A 25105-nucleotide genomic window follows, 5' to 3' on the forward strand; every position below is an offset into this window, starting at 1 on the left:
CAGTTTTGAATAAGTTTGTATATATGAAAAACATTTAAAATATTTGAATAAGTCAAGTTCCATAGAAATCCACCCAAGGAGGAAAAAAAAGAAAAGAAAATGTGAACTCACTGTATATTGTAATTATGTGCAAGTCCCATGATTATAGCCAGGGTCCCCTTGAATAGTTCAAAATGAGATTTGATTAGTGATATTAAAAGCCTGCTTTTGAGTTATATATGTTTCTGATTTTGTTTCACATGCTTATATCATCACCCATTCTTCTAAAAGTTTCTCCTTAGCTAGTGTTTGAGTGTGTTTGTTACGGTGGAGAAAACATGGCCTTTCTGCACTAGTGGGTCAACCCTAAGGGGATATGGCTGGAGCTGCTTCAGAGGAAGTAGGAGAAGGCAACCTGGTTTCCCTGGGATGGTCCAGTTTTAGCACCTAGTGTTCCATGTCCTGGGGTGTCTCTTGGTCTGGGCGAGTTGGCAGGGTTGGTCATTTTAAGATCTTCTGACCTTGAAACAGTTCCAACACTGGCCCTTCACAGAATCGGAAATGAATCCTTTAGACTGAATGCTGTGTTTTGGGGATTCCCATGTTAAAATGTGAACATACCAAGCTAACACCTTCATATCGGTTTTCATCATTTGTTGTTTACCGGGAGTGTGTTTATCAGTCAGGTGGCTCCCACTTCAGACAGTAGAGAGCTGGACCATCCTGGAAGAGCAATTTTTCATGATGGGGAGGGAAGGGAAAGAACAGTCATTTGTTAAGCACCTACTATGTGCTAAGGAGTCTGATGTACTTAAAAAATTTTTTTTTTAATTGGACTATAGTTGCTTTACAATGCTGTGTTAGTTTGTAATGTAAAGCAGAGTAAATCAGCTGTGTGTGTTCAGTCATTACATCGTGTCTGACTCTTTTGTGACCCTGTGGACTGTAGCAGACTGGTTCCAAATAGGAAAAGGAGTATGTCAAGGCTGTATATTGTCACCCTGCTTATTTAACTTATATGCAGAGTACATCATGAGAAACGCTGGGCTGGAAGAAACAGAAGCTGGAATCAAGATTGCCAGGAGAAATATCAATAACCTCAGATATGCGGATGACAACACCCTTATGGCAGAAAGTGAAGAGGAACCAAAAAGCCTCTTGATGAAAGTGAAAGAGGAGAGTGAAAAAGTTGGCTTAAAGCTCAAGATTCAGAAAACTAAGATCATGGTATCTGGTCCCATCACTTCATGGGGAATAGATGGGGAAACAATGGAAACAGTGTCAGATTTTATTTTTTTGGGCTCCAAAAGCACTGCAGATGGTGACTGCATCCATGAAATTAAAAGACACTTACTCCTTGGAAGGAAAGTTATGACCAACCTGCTGCTACTGCTAAGTCACTTCAGTCGTGTCCAACTCCGTGCGACCCCATAAACGGCAGCTCACCAGGCTCCCCTGTCCCTGGGATTCTCCAGGCAAGAACACTGGAGTGGGTTGCCGTTTCCTTCTCCAGTGCGTGAAAGTGAAAAGTGAAAGTGAAGTCGCTCAGTCGTGTCCGACCCTTAGCGACCCCATGGACCCCCTACCAGGCTCCTCTGTCCATGGGATTTTCCAGGCAAGAGTACTGGAGTGTGTTGCCATTGCCTTCTCCGATGACCAACCTAGACAGTGTATTAAAAAGCAGAGACATTACCTTGCCAACAAATGTCCGTCTAATCAAGGCTATGGTTTTTCCAGTAGTCATATACGGATGTGAGAGCCTGACGGTGAAGAAAGCTGAGCACTGAAGAACTGATGCTTTTGAACTGTGGTGTTGGAGAAGACTCTTGAGAGTCCCTTGGTCTGCAAGGAGATCCAACCAGTCCATCCTAAAGGAGATCAGTCCTGGGTGTTCATTGGAAGGACTGATGTTGAAGCTGAAACTCCAAGACTTTGGCCACCTCATGTGAAGAGTTGACTCATTGGAAAAGACCCTAATGCTGGGTAGGATTGAGGGCAGGAGGAGAACGGGATGACAGAGGATGAGATGGCTGGATGGCATCACCAATTCGATGGACATGAGTTTGAGTAAACTCCGGGAGTTGGTGATGGACAGGGAGGCCTGGCGTGCTGGGATTCATGGGGTCGCAAAGAGTCGGACACGACTGAGCGACTGAACTGAACTGAACTAACTGGACTGTAGCTTGCCAGGCTTCTCTGTCCATGGGATTTTCCTGGCAAAAATATTGGAGTGGGTTGAGATTTCCTGCTCCAGGGAATCTTCCCTACCCGGGGATCAAACTTAGGTTTCCTATATCCCCTCTTTTTTGTATTTCTTTCCCATGTTATCAGTAGTGTGCATATTCAATCCTAGTCTCCTAATTCATTCCACCCCCACCCTTCCCCTTTGGTGTCCATATGTTTGTTCTCTACATCAATGTCTCTATTTCTGCTTTGTAAATAAGATTGTCTATATCAATTTTTTCAGGTTCCACATATATGCATTAACATACAATATTTGTTTTTCTCTTTCAGAGTTACTGTGTATGACAGTCTCTAGGTCCATCCACATCTCAGCAAATGACCCGATTTCATTCATTTTTAGAAATGGTTCCACATAAGGCCCTGGCCTTCTGGAGAAGATGTAATATTGGGAGAGATGAGGAGGGAATCCTCTAAGAGAATAAGAAAATCATTATTCACCTGAGTAGAGGGGACAGGCCTGAGGTCACAGCTGGTTCTGCCCTTGGGTTCTGCATCTTTCTTTCTTTTTTTCCATTTTATTAATTTATTTATTGCAACTATGCTGGGTCTTCAATGATGTGTGGGCTTTTCTCTAGTTGTGGTGCATAGATTTCTCATAGCGGTTGCTTCTTTTGTTGTGGAGCCTGGGCTCTATGGTGCGTGGGCTCAGTAGTTGCAGCTTCCGGGCTTTAGAGCAAAGGCTCAATAATTGTGATGCATGGTCTTAGTTGTTCCTAGGCATGTGGGATATTCCTGGACCAGGGATCGAACCTGAGTCTCCTGCATCTCCTGCATTGGCAGGAGATTCTTTACCACTGAGCCACCGGGGAAACCCCTGCATCTTTCTAATGATGTAAGCATGACTAAGGGCTTCCCAGGTAGTGCTGATGGTAAAGAGTCCACCTGCCAACACAGGTGACACAGGAGACTCGGGTTTCATCTTTGGGTCAAGAAGATCCCTTGGAGGAAGAAATGGCAACCCACTTCAGTATTCTTGCTTGGGAAATCCCATGGACAGAGGAGCCTGGTGGGCTATAGTCCATAGGGTCACAAAGAGTTGGACACGACTGAAGCAACTGATCACGTATTTGGGCATGACCAAACACCTTAATCTCCAACACTGTTTCCAAATTGATTAAACTGGGGTTTTCTACTTTCTTCACAGGGATTTTGTGGTTTGTAAAAATTAAATGAAATAATACATGGACCATACCTAGGCTAGTGCCTAATACCAAAAAAGCAGTATATAAATTGAAGTGGCTACTCCTACTGTTTCACTGAATTAGACAAGGCCATGATCCATGTGATCAGTTTGGTTAGTTTTGTGTGGTTGTGGTTTTCATTCTGTCACCCTTCTGATGGGTGAGGATAAGAGGCTTCTGGAAGCTTCCTGATGGGAGGGACAGGCTGTGGGGAGAACTGGGTCTTGCTCTAGTGAGCATGGCTATGCTCAGTAAATCTTTAATCCAATTTCCAATGAATAGTCATTGGAAGGACTGATGCTGAAGCTGAAGCTTCAATACTTTGGCCACATGATGTGGAGAGCCAACTCATTGGAAAATACCCTAATGCTGGGAAAGATAGGAGGCAGGAGGAGAAGGGGACGACAGAGGATGAGATGATTGGATGGCATCACCGACTCAATGGACATGAGTTTGAACAAGCTCTGGGAGATGGTGAAGAACAGGGAAGCCTGGCATGCTGTAGTCCTTAGGGTTGCAAAGAGTTGGACATGACTGAGTGACTGAAAAACAAAAACTCTCCTACTGTGGCTGTCATATTTGTTCAGGGATGTCTGACCTGGAAGCTATGGTCTCTGGGTTGGTGACATTCATTCATGCCTAAGAGTCTATCATTGCTTTGTGTCTTTGACATACATTTGATGCTTTTGTTGCAAATCACTGAGTATATAGTTGCATATGTGCATATGGGCACACAGATAGCAAAAAACAACTAAAAGCAATTGACTTTGTTTATAAAGTCATAATCATGGAAGCACTTAGATCCCATTCTGAGACCTGTTGTATTAGGGTTCTCTCAGGGTGCCTCCAGTTTTTATGGGATTTAAGTTGCATTTAAGGTGCTATATAAATGCAAAATAATAATAAAAAAAGGAGAACAATTTTGGGCATTTTCAGCTCTGTGCTATCAAACTGACTGCACAAAATTCTTCATTTTCCTTCATATAGCTCTACCTGGGCATTATTTATGGTGGTAGCAAAAGAGTCAAGGTGAAATGAGAATTCATCTAGGTAAGATATCTCACTTACTCATAGGTGAAATGATGGCTTAAACTATCATCAAATTTCACTAGCAAATCCCAATGATAGAGTCATATAAAATGGCAATTGTAATGAAATGTAACTTTATGTATACTCATGGGTTTAAAAGGAAAGAAAGAATACCATTTCCTCCTATGGGTGTCAATTTAAAATATAGTTTTCTATTTTTTCATATAGGCACCTACTGAAGATAGATACAACAATTGTGGTGATGTTGGATTTTTTAAATCCACTTTTATTCCCAAAGTAAGTATTACATGTTAACACTTTAAAATTGATCTTTAAAGCCTTGCCATTAATGTACAGAACAGAAAATCACAGATTGTCAAATTTTTGAGGTATATAACAAAGAGTGGTTAGTACAATTCCCTCATGTTACTAGTGACAAGTTTGCTTTGTGATTGCATACACAGATTTGTCATATCTTGGTCTTTTAATTTCAATTCTCTTTCCATTTCATTACACTGATTTTCTTAAGGAAAATCTCAGAAAGTGTTATTTGAATAGGGTTCTAAGGTTGGGAGAGGAGAAATAGAGTATTTTCCAGAATGCCAAATAAAGCCCAATAGTTTTGATAATTTTAAAATGTTAGTAAAATAAAGATATAATTAATACTGTCAGAAAGAGCACAAGGGAACTTGGCAAAGTAATTTTTTGAATAGGCCCCTGTGGTGGCTTTCTGTTGAATCCTTGTGACAATTCTAAAGATAGAATGTGGTGACCTCTGGGGATCTTACTCCCCACCCCACCCCCTCTATAAAATAAAGAAGTAAAAGTAATGGTTAACTAAATGTGTTAATAGCTCAGTTGTGTCTGAGCAACCTCACGGCCTGTAGCCTACCGGGCTCCTCTGTCAATGAATTTGCCAGGCAAGAACACTAGAGTGGGTAGCCATTCCCTTCTCCAGGAGATCTTCCTGACCCAGGGATTGAACCTGGGATTCCTGCATTGGCAGGCAGATTCTTTACTGTCTGAGCCACCAGGGAAGCCCAAGCCCCATTTATTTTTAATTCCTCAACCCATTTATTTCAGAGTTTCTCAAAATAAGATCGGTAGACCACAGACATCAAAATACATGTAGCACTTGTGAAAAATGCAGGTTTCTGGGCCAGTCTTCAAAAATGACCAAATCACAGTCTCTGAGGGGTGCTCATGCTCAGTTGCTAAGTTGTGTCTGACTCTTTGCGATCCCATGGACTGTAGCCCTCCAAGTTCCTCTGTCCATGGGATTTCTCAAGCAAGAAGACTGCAGTGGGTTTCCATTTCCTTCTCCAGGGTATCTTCCTGACCCAGGGATAGAACTTGAGTACTTCTGCATTGGCAGTTGGGTTCTTTATCACTGAGCCACCTGGGAAGGGGTAAGCCACCCCTCTGAGGGGTAAGGCCTAAGAATCAGCCCTTTGGTAACTTTCTCAGATAATTCTGAAACACAGTCATGCTTAAGAACTATATTTAAGCATTACTCTTCTATGTTTAATTAGTGGTTTGATATTGTAGATGGGGTTTAGTTTGGGTTAGTGGCATTTGAAGAGGTGGCTGTTCTAAGTGTTCTTTGCAGGTAACTTTTAGTAACATTGTCTTATAAAATAAATATTTGATTATGTATGGCAGAATCTGGAAAACCTACAAAGAGTAATAAATTGTGCATGTGTGTGTGTGTATTCAGTCATGTCCTGACTCTTTGCGATCCCACACCTGTGCCCCACAGGCTCCTATGTCCATGGAATTTCCCAGGCAAGAATACTACTGGAGTGGGTAGCCATTTCCTCCTCCAGGGTATCTTCCCAATCCAGGGAGCAAATCTGTGTCTCTTGCAACTCTTGCAGTGGTAGCTGGGTTCTTTACCATCAAGCCACCTGGGAATTGTGGGAGATTATAAATATCACCACAGATTGTCCTTTTATGAAGAGGTGACATTTATTCCCACAGTGCTTAAGCCCGCCCTGTGATTTACTGTGTCCAGTAGAAGGCAGGCCCTAGGGCTTGAGAAGCCTGGATGCTTCCATTCTCATGCTGGGAATACTGATGGAGAATGAAAATCCATGTGGAGAGAGGCTGGCTGCCTCTGCCTTTCTAGCCATCTCGTTTGAGATCCACACCTGTGAGTGAGCCACATGAAGACAGGTAGGCCCAGCCCAAATGACCAGGTCACAGAACAGTGAGTTAAACAGTGAGTTTGGTTTTAAGCCACTATCTTTTAGTGTGTTTGGCTCTGCTAGGAGGAGCAAGGTCCTGAGCTGAGCGTGAACAGGAAGAGGACATGTTTGAAATGTGAAGCCAAGAATGAAATGGAGAAGGGCTGAGATGGGTTCTCTCTCAGTGTCCCAGGGGAGTCCAGGTGGGCTGCTGGAGGTAGCTAGTAATTCACTTCAAACTTAAAGTCATTTAAAGCAGCAGTGGTTCCCAACATTTTTGGCACCAGGGACTGGTTTCTTGGGAGACAATATTTCCATGGACCTGTAGTGGAGGTGGTTTGAGGATTATTCAAGCACATTACATTTATTGTGCATTTTATTTCTATTATTATTACATCAGCACCACCTCAGATCATCAGGCATTAGATCTCAGAGGTTGGGATCCCAGGTTTAAAGAAAAGGTGGTCAGAATGGTGTTTTTTTTTTTTTTGCAGTGATGGTCTGACTGTACAGATGCAGGTTGTGAGGAAATGGGGAGTTGACATCAACCACGAGGGATGGCATTTCAGCAGCTGAGCAAGAAGATAAGAAAGTGAAATGAAGGTTTATGGAAGGGAGTTATTCCTGAGATAATGACCTGGGTTCAGAGGAAACTGAGGGTATGGTGACTGTGAGAGACCTTGACAAGATCTGTGGATTGCTGGACCCTTCCAGTGAGCTCATAGAACTACTAGAGCAGAGTTCTACAGGTAATCACGGCATCATCATTTCATGGCAAATAGATGGGGAAACAGTGAAAGATTTTATTTTCTTGGGCTCCAAAATCAATGTGGACAGTGACTGCAGCCATGAAATTATAAGACCTTGCTCCTTGGAAGAAAAGCTGTGACAAACCTGTGTGCTTAATCAGTCAGTTGTGTCCGACTCTTTGCTACCCCATGGACTGTAGCCCACCAGGCAGGCTCCTCTGTCCATGGTGATTCTCCCAGCAAGACTATTGGAGTGGGTTGCCATGCTCTCCTCCAGGGGATCTTCCCAAACCCAGGGATTGGACCCAGGTATCCCACATCGCAGGCAGATTCTTTACTGCCTGAGCCGCCAGGAAAGCCCAAGAATACTGGAGTGGGTAGCCTATCCCTTCTCCAGGGGATCTCTCTAACCCAGGAATCGAACCAGGGTCTCCTGCATTGCAGGCGGGTTCTTTACCAGTTGAGCTACCACGGAAGCCCTAGGCCTAAACAAAAAGCTATTCTAAACAAACCATAAAAAACCTAATAGGCATATTAAAAAACAGAGACATTACTTTGTCGACATTGGCCTATATGGTCAAAGCTATGGTTTTTCCAGTAGTCATGTATGGATGTGAGAGCTGGACTAGAAAGAAAGCTGAGCGCTGAAGAATTGATGCTTTTGAACTGTGGTGCTGGAGAAGACTTTTGAGAGTCCCTTGGACTGCAAGGAGATCAAACCAGTCCATCCTAAAGGAAATCAATCCAGAATATTCATTTGAAGAACTGATGCTGAAGTTGAAGCTCCAATACTTTGGCCACCTGATGCGAAGAGCTGACTCATTCGGAAAGATCCTGATGCTGGGAAAGATTGAAGGCAGGAGGAGAAGGGGACAACAGAGGATGAGATAGTTGGATGGCTCCCCAACTCAATGGACATGAATTTGAGCAAGCTCTGGGAGATGGTGAAGGACAGGGAAGCCTGGAGGGCTGCAGTCCACGGGGTTGCAAAGAGTCAGACATGACTGAGGGACTGAACAACTAGAGGTAATGAGCTGGAGAGAGGAGCTGGCTGCCAGAGGTTGCTATCTTGAAATCAGCACGTTATTGACCTGAGATGTATCAATATGTTTTTAGAGACTGATGCAAGTAACATCACCATGCAAAGTTGTTAGAACTTAAAACTGATCAAGGCTTCATTACACAGCATATGATTGTCCTTATTATTCACATTTTGTGCCATTGCATTTATGTTCCAACCTGTGTATATTATAAGCATAAAATTTTCAAAAATGATGCATGGTGAAATTTTGCTTGAAGAATTTTTCGGTGAATTTTATGCAGCTATTTTCTCTGATTTCCTAGCGACATGTGTACTAGTGTCTCAGACAATGATCATAGTTCAGAATATAGTTCTGATTCAGACGATGTGAAACTTCTTGATTGACTCTGATATGGAACGGAACGTGAAAATGAAACTCATGGTGCTGGAGAATGAGCCTTTGCTTCTACAGAAGAGTGGATGGAAGACAACATTTCGCAAAATTCAGAAGATATTCCAGGTGTGTCGGGTGTGAATATTGAATGTAATAATGGGCAAAGTGATGGCGAAATAACAGAATGAATTTTTGTCCAGCCAGAGGAAAAATTGATGACCACAGGTGTTAAGTTTCTCCAAAAATCTCCTGGTCAATATTGAGTTAAAATGATGGTGGGCTAGTTCTGTAAAGATCCAGGTGGGCCCAGGTGGGCCACACTCCCCAGATTTTCTTCTTGCCCTTTTCTATGGGGGGAGGGAGTCGGGTGGAGGTGGTGGGGGGTGTGGGTTGAGTGGGGTGGGGGTGGGGTTGGGCGCAGGCGTGGGGCTGCCGCCATCTTCTTTCCTGCTCAGAGCTGGCGCTTTCGCTCACGGACGTCGCCTATTTGCTGGTGGTCACCCCCAATGTGAGCCGGCCCTGGTCCTGCCTTCGCACCACCCTGGATTCTCCCACAGCTTCTCCAGCCCCTGGGCCAGCTCTGTGTCTCGAGAGATGCCCGCTTCCTCAAGATCGGAGGCGGCCAGAGACGGACTCCGTTTCCAGACCGTTCTCTGGGTTGTCACCTCTCTTTGCTTTTCTCCATCTAATTTACGACCGCCTGCCCCGAGGCCTTCAAGGTCCAGCATCAGATGTGAAGAGACAGCCCTCCAGCGAGTGAGTAACCAACCGGGCTGGGTTCGGCCTGTCCTCTCCAGTCCGTAGTGGTTTTGCCTCGTGGCGGCGGCAGACGGAGTGCGGCGTCGTGTGGGCTGTGGGTCACCTCGCGAGGGAGCGGAGGGGGAGACCACAGGCTCCTTGGAGGAGAAGATGGGAAGGAGCCGAAATGGCAGGGTGTTGCAGGAATGTTCTGTGTATATTGAAGTCACGGGGAATTAGGACCAACATACTGTTGGAGAGAATAGTATTGAGCTCTGAAGTCAAAATCTTCGAGAGCCCAGGGGACCTCAGAGAGACTCCATGTATAAGCACCACGGGAGGTGGTCTCAGGGGCACCATCTGATGACAGAAGCTCTCAAGGCGGGGGCGAGGGAGGTGGTGAGACGTGCTCAGTGTTCACGCCACACAAGTGAGCATGAGAGCTAAACCTATTGGACCCCGGGGCACAAGGTGTGAGGAAGCACAAATATGTTGCTAAATCCCGCAGCTCTTCTGGCCTTAAGCACCTTTCCTCTTTCAGCAGGCCCAGCACTTGGCTGCCACATTATATTGTGACTTGGCTTTAATTATTGGTTTGGTGATAGGAGGGGAGTTTGGTGTCAACCCCCAGGGTAGAGTGCGTCTGGTGAAAGAGGCAGGTGAATGAGGATGAGTGTCAGGTGCAGAGACCAGCTGCGTCCGGTGACAGGTGGATGCTGGCCTCTTGCTTTGAGGCGGAATATCTCCAGCAGCAGTCCCCAACCTTTTGGGCACCAGGGACCAGTTTCATGGAAGAGGATTTTTCCACAGACCAGGCTGTGAAGTAGAGGAGATGGTTTGGGGATGATTCAAATGCATTATATTTACTGTGCACTTTATTTCTATTACTGTTGCATCAGCTCCACCTCAGTTCATCAGGCATTAGATCCCAGAGGTTGGGGACCCCTGATACACAGGGTTCTCCCAGCCTCTGAGCCCCCTGTAAAACTGGTCAAGGCCTCTGTACAATTCCATGTTTCCTACTTACGTAGTAAAGCTTCTTGAAGTCTATTTCTTAGGGAAACTGACCGGTTGTCCCTTCCGTTTTGAAATTCTCTTTTCTCTTTGCTTCCAGGGCACCGTATTCTCTTAGGTTATTCCCCTGCCACACTAGCTCCTCTTCCTCAGAGTTTTCTGGTTTTTCCTTACCTCCCTGGCTTGTAAACTTGAGATCTTTTTCCTCCACTCACTTTGAGGTGAGCTGATCCTGACTCATGGCTTTAAATAGAATATATAAATAAAATGGACTGAAAGACCTTGGACTGCTTTGTGAAGGCTATGAGCCCACTTTGGAGGTTAACCATCATGAATTTAAAATAAGACCGATGGGCAAGGTGATGTGTTGTTTTTTTTTTTCCTAGCCATGTTCATTGTCTAATCATAAACAGACATTCACTCATTTATTTATTCAGTCAATAAATTCTTGTTTAGTTTCTTTGTGTCAGGTGTTTTTCTAAGAGGGAATGGCTGAGACCAAAATAGACCCAGATCCCAAACCCATGGCCTTGTGGCGTTTATATCTTGGTAGATGTGGTCCATTTCTCAGAGGTCTTCATTGACCAATGGGTAAGACACTGAAATTCTTTGAGCGTTAGTCTTGTAAAGTTTATTGGAGAGGTTAATATCTCTTTCAGGCATGCTGTGACAATAAAGTGAGATTATGTACAAAGTGGGTGGGATCTTGTGTTAAGTGGGTGGGATCTTGTGTTAGGCTTAGGAGTTCAAGTGGAAGTTGTTTTTTTAGAGAGATGTTGGGTCATTTTTGGTTACAGCTTCAGAAATATGTGGCTGCCTCTCACAGTTCTCAGATTGAGATTTCCAGTGTCCTTTAACCCATGGTATTTATTTTGCAACATGAATAAAAGAGATGAGTTTAATGAGCCTGTACTTTGTACTAGGCACACAGTGACCTGGACAATGCAATTTTTCATTCTCCCTCTCTTTCCGTATAGAATGACTAGTAAAGATGCTTTATTCCCCAGAGCATGTTCAAAGAACACCCTTCTCAACATGCCATGATGCCTTTCCCTCTCACTGTCCTTGAATAGCCAGTTGTGTTGAGGTCTCTTCCTGAACTCACCAGAATTTTCAGTCTGCATCTCAAAGTCCCCTACTTATCCCTAATCTTACTCTCCTTCCATCCTGAACCGAGATGCTGAAAATGAGTATCTCTTCTCTCTTTTGATGTAAATAATTTTTTGAAAACAACATACCAGTAGTACCACTGTGGTTTCAGATTTCTGGTGGTAACTTAAAAACTAGTATTTTGTAGCTCCCTGTTTTTGGATTAATTGTGTCTTTCATCAGGACTTCCCTGATGGTTCAGTGGTAAAGAATCTGCCTGCCCATGCAGGAGAAGTGGATTTGACCCCTGGGTTGGGAAGATCCCCTGGAGAAGGAAATGACAACCCACTCCGGTATTCTTGCCCAACCCCATAGACAGAGGAGCCTGGCACAGTCACTGGAGTTGTGAAGATTCGGACACAACTGAGATTAAGCAGCAGCAGCTTTCATTGTTGTTTCTACTTCCTCCTCCTCCTCCTTCTGGGGATTGCTGCTAAGTCACTTCAGTCGTGTCCGACTCTGTGTGACCCCACAGACGGCAGCCCACCAGGCTCCCCCGTCCCTGGGATTCTCCAGGCAAGAACATTGGAGTGGGTTGCCATTTCCTTCTCCAATGCATGAAAGTGAAAAGTGAAAGTGAAGTCACTCAGTCGTGTCCGACCCTTAGCGAACCCATGGACTGCAGCCTACCAGGCTCCTCCGTCCATAGGATTTTCCAGGCAAGAGTACTGGAGTGAGTTGCCATTTCATTCTCCGCTTCTGGGGATTAATTCTCTATTAATTCTTTCCTTAGTTCTCTTTTTCAGTGAGCTCAGTCCCTCCCTTTGTTCCCTGGTTCTTGTCCTTGATCCACCTTCCCTTACATTGTTCTTCCCTTGTGCTACTTTGATTTTTTTATACCAGATTTCTGTTTTCCAGCCAACAATTGTCTTTGAGTCTTTTCGAGTTTCCAGCTCATTCTTGCTCATGTTTCTTACCTTCTCCCGGCCCTCCTTCCCTCTTCTTTCTTTCATCCTCCCTTCCTGCTCTGCCCTTCTGGTTCTCTTTCAATTACTGCTTTTAATTAGGACTGCTGTGTTGCAGAATGATAGAGAAGTATAATGAGATATGGATGAGAAGGAGCCTCGGGTTTTTAGGCTTCAAAGCCTTATTCTTTTATCTTTGTCCTTTGGATATGAAGATTCTGTTTCTACTTCTATTTCCCATGGGTGTGACTCTGGAGCTTCCCCCTTTGCTCTGTGGAGGATCTTATCAAAGGTCCCCAAAGACTTTTTCATTGCTAGCAGTAAAGGTCATTTCTCCTGAAAATCATTCAGTAGTTCTTCTAGAATCCTCTTAGTCCATATATGCTACCTCTTTTTACCCTGTTTCTTCCTGCCCTGACCTGAACTGTAACCTGAATATTGAGAGCATCCCTGGGGAATAGGTCAGGATTTCCATATTTATTAACCATCCTCTGTGAAGACTGTGATTTCCTTTTGGTTTGGACCTAATTGCTTCTATGTGTTCATTTTGAGGCTTTGTGTTAATTAGTGAGCCTACATAATGCACATGGCTGAAGTCTCTCTCTAGGACAGTTTACTGCTTTTGGGAGTATTTCATTTTGAATGTGTAATGTCACTCACAGCAAAATACATGGCAATGTCAGCCTCTGGGACAGGGTGGGTTTGGGACCAGGGTTTGAGCAGAGAAGTGACAAAATTAATTCTTTCTCTCTTGCTTTCTTTTTCTTTCCTGTCTGATAGGGGGTTCTGCTCTTATCTTCCAGGAGGCAAGGAAAGAGAAAACAAGAAAAAGAAAAATAAGGGTGGGGAGAGGGGGGGTGGGATGGAAAGATGGAAGGGCAGGCAGCTATAGGAACTGAGCTGCTCAGATGAAGGAGATGAACAGAAAGATTACCAGCAGTTGTTCAACATCTTTCCTTCTGAATGTGCCACCTCTGTCCCTTCGAACTTTCTTACTCTTTGTTCTCGTGCTGGCTCAATTCAGTTCAATTGCTCAGTCACGTCCGACTCTTTGTGACCCCATGGACTGCAGCACACCAGGCCTCCCTGTCCATCACCAACTCCCAGAGCTTACTCAAAACTCATGTCCATTGAGTCGGTGATGCCATCCAACCATCTCATCCTCTGTTGTCCCCTTCTCCTCCTGCCTTCAATCTTTCCCAGCATCAGGGTCTTTTCCAAGGAGTCAGTTCTTCATATCAGGTGGCCAAAGTATTGGGAGCTTCAACTTCAGCATCAGTCCTTCAAATGAATATTCAGGACTGATTTCCTTTAGGATTGACTTGTTTGATCTCCTTGCAGTCCAAGGAACTCTTAAGAGTATTCTCCAATACCACAGTTCAAAAACATCAATTCTTTGGTGCTCAGCTTTCTTTATAGTCCAACTCTCACATCTATATATGACTACTGGAAAAACCATAGCCTTGACTAGACTGACCTTTGTTGATAAAGTGATGTCTCTGCATTTGAATTGCTGTCTAGGTTTGTCACAGCTTTTCTTCCAAGGAGCAAGTGTCTTTTGATTTCATCAAAAAAGATGCAGTCACCATCTGCAGTGATTTTGGAGCCCAAGGAAATAAAGTCTGTCCCTGTTTCCATTGTTTCCCTGTCTATTTACCATGAAGTGATGGGACCGGATGCCATCATCTTAATTTTTTGAATGTTGAATTTTAAGCCAGCTTTTTCACTCTCCTTTTTCACTTTCATCAAGAGGCTCTTCAGTTCTTCTTTGGTTTCTGCCATGAGAGTGGTGTCATCTGCGTATTGGCATTATTGATATTTTTCCCGGCAATCTCGATTCTAGCTTGTGCTTCATCCAACCTGACATTTCTCATGATGTCCTCTGCATAGAAGTAATAAGCAGGGTGACAATATATAGCCTTGACGTACTCCTTTCCCAATTTGGAACCAGTCCATTGTTCCATGTCCCGTTCTAACTGTTGCTTCTTGACCTGCACACAGGTTTCTCAGGAGGCAGGTAGGGTCTTCTAAGGGCTTGCTGTTTCACAGAGAACTACTGTTGTCATGAAACAAGCATGAATTGGTCTCTCCCTTTTAAATGAGATTAGTGACTAAAATTTAGAGCTTTATTTACTAGCTACGAGATGAAAAATAGACTAAAATCTCTGATTGACTAATCATTTGCTCAGTTAGATAGTTGGAAACAGTTGGGATTCCTTTAATGTGATCGTATACCTTCCTTAGAGCTTCCCTTGTTGCTCAGTCAGTAAAGAATCTGCCTGCAATGCAGGAGACCAGGGTTCAATCCCTGGGTTGGGAAGATCCCCTGGAGAAGGAAATGGCAACCCACTCCAGTATTCTTGCCTGGAGAATCCCATGGACAGAGGAGCCTGGCATGCTACAGTCCTGCCAAGACTGCCAGGGGTCACAAGAGTTGGACACGACTTAGTGACTAAACCACCACCAGCACATACCTTCCTTATAAAAGTCAGATGAGACTTACATATGATATAAGTCATATGGAATACCTGGAAGGTAAAATTTACAGTACAGAAGCGAAATGGATGTGTATAAAGATCCTTTTTTTTTTTCTCAGCAACGTGTAAATTTATGAGAGCTGTCGAGAGTCTGTTGATTCTTAGTAAGCAGAGTTGAGCTGCAGAATTTAAATGCAGAGACTCTGACTATCCAAAACAGGATAAGTCAACATTTAACCAAAGCAATGAAGCAGGGAGCATCTTAAAACATCTTGAGCTTAGATTGGGACAGGGTTTGACACAGAGTTTTCAGACCAGGAAAGGCCAGATAGTGACTATTTATGGCTTTGCAGGCCACATGGTCTCTGTTGCAACTTACATAAAATGAGCATTAGTACAGTTCTTGGAACATAGTTTCAGATTTTATCATTAGTATTCTGGTGGCAGTGAATAAAGATAAAGGCAAAATATTTGGTTTAAAAACTTTAGAAGCTTCCTTAGGGCATTTCTTGACACATCAACTTCTTAAGTGTGTTAGAAGCCATCAAAATGAATCAGTTGCTTTCCTCAAATTTAGGATTTCCTTGGAAAGCCCACATGGAATAGAATGTGCTTCAAACAGCTTTGAATAAATGACTTGATTCCTCTTTCTCTTACCTCTCAGAATGCTCCTCCATCATGCTATGTAACATTACTATCAAAGGTCAAATCAGGAGGACTTGTAGTGTTCCATTTTTATACAGAACAGTATCAGATGGTGGGATTGATCATGGTTTTTTGTGGTGTGCAAGACATTTGCTGGTGATGTTGAGACAGTAGACTTCATTGTTGAGCCCTCAATTGTATTCCCAGAACTTTGGAAGTAACATCATGTGATTCACAGGTCATGACCCTTAGAATTTTAATCAAACTTGTTTAAATGCCTCATGTCGTCATTAGTTGGAGACTAGAATATGTAATCAGGAGAAAATAAGATTTTTAATAATCCAATTACATTTGCTACCTACTCAGCTTACTGGTGCAGAACAATGCACAGGACTGTAATAAGTGGCACTATTTGGTCAGAGGAAGAAATCACAAGCTCAAAGGAAAGTTTCCTAGGACATATCCTCAAGGTATTGTTCTTTGATTTAATTTGTTTATTTTGACTGTGCTGGGTCTTCGTGGCTGCGCAGGCTTTTCTCTAGTTGTAGTGTGTAGGCTTCTCCTTGCAGTGGCTCCTCTTGACACGGAGCACAGGCTATAGGGCACGTGGGCTCAGTCGTTGTGGTTCTCTGGCTCTGGAGCACAGGCTGAGTAGCTGTGGAGCACTGTCTGAGCAACTCGGCGGCATGTGGGATTCTCCCAGATCAGAGATTGAACCCATGTCCTCTGCATTGGCAGGCAGACTCTTTACCACTGAGTCACCAGAGAAGCCCAAGGTATTGTTCTTAAATATCATGTGTCTCCCTCTCTGTGTAAATTTCTACTATGCTATGTAATATTTTCCTGGAAATTTTAAATAGGTATTAAAGCTTAATATGAAGGGGCTTCCATTTTTTTCCTGTGCTATTGATGATTTTGTGCTTTTTTGGTAGAAAATCCACCACTTCATTGTGAATCTTCAAAAGCATCAAACATTGGTACAGTACAAGCACCTCCTACCACCTACCTCCATGCCAAGTTGCCCACTGCCGCCTCTTCCATTCTGGACTGAGGCCTGGGGCTGGTCAGTGCTGGACAGACATTCTGTTCTACTGATTGCCCCCTAGTTCTTATGCACTGGCTGTGCTTCCTTATCAAGGATATAAATGAAGGGACAGTCAGGGCTGACCTAAGGGAAGGTATAAAGTACTTGGGGCTTCTCCAGTGGCTCAGTGATAAAGTACCTGCCTGCAGTGCAGGAGATGCAGGAGATGTGGGTTTGATCCCTGGATGCGGAAAGTCCCCTAAAGGATGGCATGGCAACCCACCTCAGTATTCTTACTTGGAGAACCCCACGGACAGAGGATCCTGATGGGCTGCAGTCCGTAGAGTCGCAAAGAGTTGGACATGACTGAAGTGACTGAGCATGACCGCACACATGAAGTACTTGGGGTAGCTTCAACTTTCCTTTTAGTTCCTTCTTCCTTCCACTGGCCCAGGGATTCTTTTTATTATATATATTTTTTATTTTCCCTCCATGGTGGACTGAATCTCCAATAGTAAGATTTCAAGCTGGTGTGTAGGAGTCAGTTCTGGGAGGGTGGCCTTTCTCAGGCTGAAAATCAAAGTGGTCATTTGAGTCCATGTTAATGTTCAGTTCAGTTCCATTGCTCAGTCATGTCCGACTCTATGCAACCCCATGAACCGCAGCACGCCAGGCCTCCCTGTCCATCACTAACTCCTGGAGTTTACTCAAACTCATGTCCATTGAGTTGGTGATGCCATCCAACCATCTCATCCTCTGTCATCCCCTTGTCCTCCTGCCTTCAACCTTTCCCAGCGTGAGGGTCTTTTCCAGTGAGTCAGTTCTTTGCATGAGGTGGCCAAAGGAGTTTCAGCTTCAGTATCAGTCTTTCCAATGAATGTTCAGGACCGATCTCCTTTAGGATGGACTGGTTGGATCTCCTTGCAGTCCAAGGGACTCTCAAGAGTCTTCTCCAACACCACAGTTCAAAAGCATCAATTCTTCGGCGCTCAGCTTTCTTTATAGTCCAACTCTCACATCCATACATGACTACTGGAAAAACCATAGCTTTGACTAGATGGACCTTTGTTGGCGAAGTAATGTCTCTGCTTTTTAATATGCTGTCTAGGGTTGTCATAACTTTTCTTCTAAGGAGCAAGTGTCTTTTAATTTAATGGCTGCAGTCACCATCTGCAGTGATTTTGGAGCCCCCCCAAAATGAAGGACTGGAATGGATGAACTTGACTCAGATGATCATTATATCTACTACTGTGGGCAAGAATCCTTTAGAAGAAATGAAGTAGCCCTCATAGTCAACAAAAGAGTCTGAAATGCAGTACTTGGATGCAATCTCAGAAACGATAGAGTGATCTCTGTTCATTTCCAAGGCAAACCATTCAATATCACAGTAATCCAAGTCTATGCCCCAACTAGTAATGCTTAAGAAGCTGAAGTTGGATGGTTCTATGAAGACCTACAAGACCTTCTAGAACTGACACCCAAAAAAGATGTCCTTTTCATTATAGGGGACTGGAATGCAAAAGTTGGAAGTCAAGAAATACCTGGAGTAACAGGCAAATTTGGCCTTGGAGTACAGAATGAAGCAGGGCAAAGGCTAATAGAGTTCTGCCAAGAGAATGCACTGGTCATGGCAAACACCCTCTTCCAACAACACAAGAGAAGACTCTACACATGGACATCACCAGATGGTCAATACTGAAATCAGATTGATTATATTCTTTGCAGCCAAAACTGGAGAAGCTCTATACAGTCAGCAAAAACAAGACCAAGAGCTGACTCTGACTCAGATCATGAACTCTTTATTACCAAATTCAGACTTAAATTGAAGAAAGTAGGGAAAACCACTAGATCATTCACATATGACCTAAATCAAATCCCTTACATTATACAGTGGAAGTGACAAACAAATTCAGGGGACTAGATCTGATAGACTAGTGCCTGAAGAACTATGGGTGGAGGATCGTGCCGTTGTACAGGAGGCAGTGATCAAGACCATCCCCAAGAAAAAGAAGTGCAAAAAGGCAAAATGGTTGTCTGAGGAGGCCTTACAAATAACTGAGGAAAGAAGGGAAGCTAAAGGCAAAGGAGAAAAGGAAAGCTATACCCATCTGAATGCAGAGTTCTATGTTAATGTTGCTTATCAACATATGAGGCTGGGGTGTGGTCTCATATGTAGACCAGTGTGAAAAGTCCAACCTGTACAAAGAGGAGGGCATATAGATTCACAGGCTTTCTGATTTCCGTGTAAGACAGTTGTCTGACTTTTGAGAAAAAAGAATTTGTGATATGTTTTATTGTTTGTGTGCGTGCATGCTCAGTGGCTCGTCATGTCCATCTCTTTGCAATTCCATAGACTGCAGCCCACCAGGCTCCTCCATCCATGGAACCCTCCAGGAAGGAACACTGGAGTGGGTTGCCATTTCTTTACTGTTTAACATAGCCTCAATTACTCGAGAGGAATTAGACTAGGTATACACAGCCCTGTGGATCTAAACTCAGTCTCCTGCATAGAGAAAGCTGGGTCCCAATGACTCAGAATGAGAAAATGGTGATAATGTGTTTGAGAAAAGTATGACAAAGCATATGCAAAACAGGAGTAGAGATAATTTGCTAAGTAGCAACACTGAGTCTCACAGTGCTGGGTATATATTGTAAAAAGATAGAACCAAGGAATGGAAATGTTTCACAGTGGTGTTATCTTAATGGAAACCACTTAGAGGAAATAACTACAATTTGCATTTTAATCCCAACACTATACAATGACATTTCAAAAAGTAAGAATGCATTGTTTTTTCTTAAATTCAATTTTTTTTGGAAGCAGCCCCCAAACTTTCAAGCAACAAATGCAAGAAAAAACATTTTTTTCTGGTGAAACTCTTAAGTAATACTTAAAAATCAAGACTTTGTTGTTGTTCAGTCACTAAGCTGTGTCCTACTCTTTTTGATCCCTGGACTTCAGCAAGTCTCTGAAGTCCTTCTTCTCTGTCCTTCACCATCTCCTGGAGTTTACTCAGACTCATGTCCAACCATCTCATCCTCTGCCGCCCCCTTCTCCTCCTGCCTTCAATCCTTCCCAGCATCAGAGTCTTTTTCCAGTGAATTGGCTCTTCGCATTAAGTGGCCAAAGTATCAAAACTTCAGCCTTAGCATCAGTCCTTCCAATGAATAATCAGGGTTGATTTCCTTTAGGATTGACTGGTTTGATCTCCTCTGAAGAATCTTCTAAATAATTTTTAAAAGTTATGACATGACTGCTCGTACAAACCTTGCTTCTTTCTCTGTGTAGTTTCATGGGGCCTAGTGATGAGAACCTGAAATGGAGAACCGTATCTTTTTCCTTAGAATATTAACTATCAGGGCAGATCAGTTCAGTTCAGTCGCTCAGTCGTGTCCGACTCTTTGTGACCCCATGAATCGCAGCACGCCAGGCCTCCTTGTCCATCACCAACTTCTGTGGTCTACCCAAACCCATGTCCGTCGAGTCGGTGATGCCATCCAGCCATCTCATCCTCTGTTGTCCCCTTCTCCTCCAACCCCCAATCCTTCCCAGCATTAGGGTCTTTCCCAAAGAGTCAACTCTTCGCATGAGGTGGCCAAAGTATTGGAGTTTCAGCTTCAATATCAGTCCTTCCAATGAACACCCAGGACTGATCTCCTTGAATATTTATCAAATAATAAATGGCTAAACAATGCCATCTGAACCAGACAGCATTACATGAGATAAAAAAATGATAGGCCATGCATGGCACTTGCCCTAAAACAGGTATAAAAGTAAATAATACAAGTTAGATGATATACCTTGTGGCTAAAGGTACCAGAGAGATAATGTCTTTGGGCAATTGCAGTTTATAATTAATAGCCAGTTGAATTCCACAGATAACTTATCAGACTTAATTCTCGTGGGTGGGCCATTTAGATGGGCGTTTCTAGATGTGAGAACCTTCTTCAGTCCCTGCCTTGTGTGGGGTCCTAGAAGGCGAGGCTTATATTTTCCTATGAAACAGTATTCTGTTCTGTGTGGCTGAATGAAGCTTCTGTTCTTTGTCTTGATAGATGTAGGAGATAGGTTTCAATTGTTTAAAGTTTTCAGTTGTTTAGACTTTTCATGATTTTTTTTTTTTAAATCCAGGAATTATAGGAATTCCTGGGGGTTTTTCCAGTCAGATGGACAGCACTTTCTTGACATCCTTGGCCCTTGGGCAGGATCAGCAGAGGTTCTCAGGGCACTGACACCTCCTGCTGGTGCTATCTTGTGTCTGCTTTGCCATCTGTGTGCGGCAGGAGGCAGCTCTCAATTTGGGCAGAAGGTCTCTGGGGCTGAGTGGAGGGCTCTGGGCAGCCAGGTCCCCTCCCCAGTACAGGGGGTGGGGGCTGGGCACTCTGGCCGTGGACAGTGAGGCTGGAGGAGGAGGGTTGGGCTTTGGGAACGGCATAGGCTCCAGCTGTTGGGGCCTCATAGCTGAGCACATAGTCGTCATTGAGATGACCAAAATAGATTTCTAATAGATACTTGGTCTTCATTCAGAGTTCCTGGCTCACGGTTCCCCAGACCGTTGGGATATACTAAGTGCGAGTGAGAAAGGTGTCTTGTTAAGTGAATAAGGTGACTTTCAGAAGCACCTGAGGATGAGACCCTTTGCCAGGAGAACTAACCACGTGATGAGCAGGTTGGACCTTTCAGTCCCACCCGTCCCATGTTTCTGGGAGAGGCTTGAGGTTAAATCATCTACTGTTGCCTAGTGACTTCATCAGTCATGACTGTGTAACAAATGAAGCTCCATAAAACCTGAAAGGACACTTTTTGGCCTTTGAAGGGCTTCTGCACTTGGGGAATCGGAATCGTTGGGCATGGCACCATGAGAGGCCATGAAGACAGGAGTGCCTGTGTTGGGGACCTTGCCCTGTTTGTCTCTTCATATGGCTGTTGATTCAAATCCTTTAAATATCCTTTGCGATAAAAATCAGTGATCCAGTGAGCAAACAGATTTTCTTGAGTTCCGTGAGCTCTCCTAGTATTGAATATGGTGAGGGAATCATTGCAACCTTGAGCTTGTAGCCAGTTGGTCAGAAGTGCAGGTAACAAGAAGGGCTTGTGACTGGCCCCTGAAGTGGAGGGTGATCTTGTGGGGCTGAGCCCTTTACCTGTGGAATCTGACTCTGTCTCTGCGTAGGTAGTGTCAGAAGTGAGTTGTCCTCTTGCTGGGATATATATATTTTTACCATTATTTTTTGTTATTAGAGTATAATTGCTTTACAGTGTTCTGTTCGTTTCTACTGTACAGCAAAATAAATCAGCTTTAAGTATATATATCTCTCTTTCCTCTTGGGCCTCACTCCCCTCCCCATAACCCAGCCTGCTGAGATTTGAGAATTGGTTGTTGCCGGTGGAAGATTCCACATATACTGTTAAGGTTCATGTAGGGGAAAGCAGCTGTGTGTGCTTATTCGGTAGCGGGACCAGATTTCTCTTTGGAAGAATGTATCTTGCTCGCTTGTGGTCCATGTGTCCTGGAGGGGACTGACACCACCTCCAACTCCTGACCTGGCTAAATCAGATAGGGATTCCAGGTGGCATGAGTGGTGAAGAACCCACCTGACAATGCAGGAGTTGCCACACATGCCTGTTTAATCCCTGGGTTGGGAAGATCCCCTGGAGAAGAGAACGGCAACCCACTCCAGTATTCTTGTCTGGGAAATCCCTTGGACAGAGGAGCCTGGCAGTTCATGGGGTCGCAAAGAGTCTGGCATGACTGTGCACACAGGCACCCTGGATCTTTGCTGGCACTGTCAGATAAAGCTGCCCTCTTTCTGCTGAGCTTGCTGAACTGGTCATCTCTGAGCTTGAACTTGTCATTAACATCCTTCTCCCCTTGTTGGGGAAGCCTGCTTGGAAGTAGAGTTAGCACAGATGAGAGAGAGAGAGACGTCTCTCAGCATCAGGACCCCTAGACCCACCCATTCCTGGGCTTGCAAAGTACAGAATTAACACGTTCCTTTTTTAAAAGAAGGTTTAGGGATAGGTTTTCTGTCACTTGCATTTTATATCTCCTTTTTAGAGCTCTTTGTTTAAAAGTTAATGGTGGAAATTAAGTTCTCTTCTATAAATTTTAATTTCTCTTCTATAACTTGTAGGTGATAGTCATGATCTTAAATCCTAGATACCATGTCTGAAGTTTTAGATACTATTTCTAATATAATGTTCAGCTTTTCACAATTGTAATTGTGAATCTGTGTTTTGTACTTAGAAGTGGCAATTTTGTTTAAAACTCATCACACACTAGAATTCAATCTAAGCAGTGAGTTCTGTTGGTAAAAGACATGTGAAGTTTATTCTAATAAACTTACAATTTCTAGTCACATTTTAAATCATTTATTTCACTCACATTAATATGTACAAACTGTTGTGAGAATGTTTTTTAAGTTCTTGCTGTGTATACCTAGTATTCCTACATAGTCATGTACTGGTAGTAACACAGGCACACTAATCCTTTGAAATGCTAATTAAGTGCACTATTAAAAGTTTGCTTGAAGGAGAACATTTTTAGGAAATGTTTTAAGGTGAAATAGGAATCAGGTATCTTATTTAACAATAGATATCAGCAATGTTACATTTTCTTGAGTAATACAAAGGAAAATAGGAAAAATTTAAAACATCTTTGTCTTTTGAACATTTAATATAGATTTGATTAAATGTTTTATGCCTGACTATACCATTGTTTTATCTTTCAATTTTCTCAGTAAATGAAAACCCTAACTTCAGAAATGTGAATCGAGCCATCCTGGTAAACTATCAGATGGTTATAGTAAGCTATCCTGATAACTCAGGGTTGAGGGTTTTTAAGGGTCAGGTGTTTGATTTATCTCTAAGTATAATTACCTTGATCTAGCCTGTGGTGGTAAAGAAGAGAGCAGGGGAGGAGACAAAGGTGAAGGAGATGGTGGAAGCAGTGATACTTACCAAGCTGTTGAGTTCAGCACCCGGAGTGCTTCTGAACTCATTTCAGTTTTGGAAATTAGCTTCAAGTGCACGCTGACAGAGAAGCCCCGTTTGCAGAACAAATGGAAGGCTCAGGAGTCTGTGGATCATCATTCTCACGAGGTGGCCTCTAAGAGCTACCAGAGCAGCTTCCCCATCCTGGTCTTCTGATGGGAGGTTGTCCATGCAGGGCTGCTGTCCAAGCCCATTTCTTCTGCTTGTAAGCTGACGGTCTCTGTGTGGTCCAGAGTCTCCTGGACTGGATGCATCATTAAATTACAAAACAGTGAATACCTTCATTTGTACCATTTTTTATAGGTTCCATGTATAATTGGTATTATTAATATATGATATTTGTCTTTCTCTGTCTGACTTATTTCACTCAGTATGACAATCTCTAGGTCCATCCATGTTGCTGCAAATAGCATTCATTCATCCTTTTTATGGCCGAGTAATATTCCATTGTATATATGTCTCATGTCTTTATGCATTCATATGTCAGTGGTCATTTAGGCTCTTCCATGTCCTGGCTATTATAAACAGTGCTACAGTGAACACTGAGCTGCACGTGTCTTTTCAAATTATGGTTTTATACAGTTATATTCCCAGAAGTGGGATTGCTGGATAGCACAGGGAACTCGACTCAATACTCTGTAATGACTGATATGGGAAAAGAATCAAAAATAAAGTGGATATATGTGTACGGGCTTCTCTGGTGGCTCAGACTGTAAGGAATCTGCTTGCAATGTGGGAGGCACATTGTTGCCTGGAAGAGATCCTCAGAATGTATTTAATTCTTTTTATTAAGGCATGGCTACATTCACTTTACCTAAACAGATAACTTTGAATGGTAAGTTATTCCATTGCTTTCTTTGTAATGTTAACAAAACTGTAGTGACCGTCTAGTAAGTTAGTCTTCCTTCATCCATATTGTGTAAATGTTGTTTAGTCACGAAGTTGTCTTTGCGACCCCATGGACTATAGCCCACCAGGCTTTTCCGTCCATGGGATTTCCCAGGCAAGAATACTGGAGTGGGTTGCCATTTCCTTCTCCAAGGTTCCCGACTCAGGGATAGAGCTTGCGTCTCCAGCATTGGCAGGTGGATTCCTTACTGCTGAGCCACCAGGGAAGCCCATTGTGTAATTACCTGACACCAATAAAATAGCTCTAAATATTATAAGATATTTTGCTAGTACTTTTCTTTTCCTTTAACGATATCTTTCTTTCTTCTTTATTGGCATATATTCTTTATTTTCATTAAAAAAGGGCAATTTTCAGGGATGTTCTAGGATTTGGATCAGTGTTTATGAAAATCGGTTAAAATCTAAAGATGTTTGTAATGGCTCCCTTTATATGGACGTTTGAATTATTTGCACGCTCTCAGGTCATAAAC

General features: G+C 43.3%; 1 long non-coding RNA gene across 1 annotated transcript in view; it reads left to right on the forward strand.

Annotated features, from left to right (window-relative positions):
- The first annotated feature begins 9190 nt into the window (after positions 1-9190).
- Positions 9191-25105, forward strand: part of LOC145504872 (uncharacterized) — a 607798-nt gene continuing 591883 nt past the window's right edge. The window contains exon 1 of the long non-coding RNA XR_014052561.1: positions 9191-9539. This is a non-coding gene — a long non-coding RNA (uncharacterized LOC145504872). The remainder of the gene's footprint in view (positions 9540-25105) is intronic.

Source organism: Giraffa tippelskirchi, chromosome 5 (assembly GCF_054371585.1).
Source record: "Giraffa tippelskirchi isolate mGirTip1 chromosome 5, T2T-mGirTip1v1.2.pri, whole genome shotgun sequence".
Taxonomy (NCBI): domain Eukaryota; kingdom Metazoa; phylum Chordata; class Mammalia; order Artiodactyla; family Giraffidae; genus Giraffa; species Giraffa tippelskirchi.